The following is a 2,113-nucleotide window of genomic DNA, read 5'->3' as shown; positions in this document are numbered from 1 at the left end:
TTTTGGGTTAAAAAATAGGTATCAAACAATAAAGTGAAGTATTATTTGGAGCACAAGTTTATGAGTTGAAAGAGAAAGAGATGCTAATGTATCCTATCTCACTAGCTCAAAGAACTATTTTTTGAAATTTCATTTTGATTATATACTATTGCTTATTATTAATATGTAGAAGAATTCACTACTTAATCGAATAGTTAATGTATTAATGCAAGGTCAATGAGAATATATACAGGGACATCAACATAGATGTGATTTCTAATAAGGGTAGGGATTTCACACGGTATTGTACTTGGGCACAAGGGCCATGCATCCAAAAAACAACGTTCTTTTTCCTTTTATTTCTTGAAGTACTTACATAAAAACATCAACTAATAATCTTCAAAATGAAATTACTAGTCATCTATCATAAATGTATTACCAAACAAAATTATAACAATGTTTCTATTTTTAATTTTCCATTATATTATGTAACCTTTTTTGTTTTTGGGCATAATATATTACTAATCCAATTTGGTTGACTCAAGCTTTGATCATAGCTCTAAAGTTAGAATAAATTTAGTGACCATTATTTTCATATTTTTTTAAAGACCATTATTTTTCATACATGTAATAATCAACCTACACCAAAATAATCAAGATTACTTGTCAAGCATGTTACTTGGCACATTTTGAATTTTTCTATTGACATTTAGTGAGTGATATGGAATACCTGTAAAGTTTAAAGTCAAAACAGACCTAATGACTATATTTTGTTATACCTTTACAAATATATATCTAATGAGCATTATAGCCAAGCAATTACAATTACTAATTATCTTCTATATATATGTTACCAAACAAATTGTTTAACATCATTTCCATTTATGACTTCCTCCTCATATCCAACTTGCCCAATTATGAGAGCTTTGGATATTATATAGCTCTAAAGTCAAAACAAATTTAATAAGTGACTAGTAATAACAATATTTTGTGGGTTCCTTACAAATATATCTAATGACTTCCAACACCTAGTGATTATAGCAAGGTCCATGCATAAAGTTGTTTAATTAGAGTGATTTTAAATGTCAATGAATCATTCACATACAAATGAAGTATACACATTCAAGTAGAGATTGAGTCATGGGTATTTTTGTTTTAGATAAATGACTTTCTCACTTTCATGGTCATTACTAAACCTAACAAAAGTGGAACTTGCAACATACTATAACACATTTTTTTTTTATTATTATTAATAATTTTTTTTCTTATGTAATTGAACAAACCTAATGCTACAAAAACTAGAAAACATTTTCATATTCCTTTTAATTATATAGTCTTGGAGGATGGAATTTGTGATCATCCCAAGTCAATCAACCTGGTACAGCTATGTATCCACTACAAACCTAATATCATGATTGAAAGAAACCACAACTTTAGGTTGAATATCATCTTTGTCAAATGAAATGATATGGGTACAATTTTATTTTATTTTCTTTCAAGTAAGTAGATTACTATTTCAGGCAGAAGATGTGGGGAATGTCCTTTTTATAATAGGGCAAGGAATCTCTTAGCCTTGGGCGTAGGCTACGCTGGTTTTTTTTCTTGAAAACTAATTAAAGGCTCTCCTAAACCAAGCTTAGATGCAAATTAAGAATAGAATATGTTCCCTTCTGTACAAAATTATTGATCTGAATTCTGAACACAGCCAGCAATCACAGATCCTATATTTGGCCATAAATCACCTAATTTATCTACATTAATACCCCTGGATACCTTTCTTTTGTTATGTGATTTGATAATTTTCTTTCTACCGGAATTTAAAAAATAAATAAATAAATAATTTGATTATCTGAATTAGGTAGGACACCATTCAGTGATGGAATCTCTCTTTTTTTTGTTGGGTAATCAGAATTCTATTCATTAAGACATGTGAAACACGTTACATAAAATCTGAATCCACAGACTTGATATTTGGAGTTTCCAAAAAACGAAAAAGTCGATTGAGCTAAGGTACAAACTAGCGGCGTGTAGGAAGTCATAGGATCCATCAAAATAATAGGATTGATGAATTTTTACCACTTTTGTTCGAGGAGGATTAGACCCAAAAAGGCAAAGGCGGAGGCAGAGGCGGAGG

The sequence above is a fragment of the Macadamia integrifolia genome, chromosome 2 (assembly GCF_013358625.1).
Source record: "Macadamia integrifolia cultivar HAES 741 chromosome 2, SCU_Mint_v3, whole genome shotgun sequence".
Lineage (NCBI taxonomy): Eukaryota > Viridiplantae > Streptophyta > Magnoliopsida > Proteales > Proteaceae > Macadamia > Macadamia integrifolia.
The sequence above is the reverse complement of the archived record's forward strand: the minus strand, read 5'-3'. Positions refer to the sequence as shown.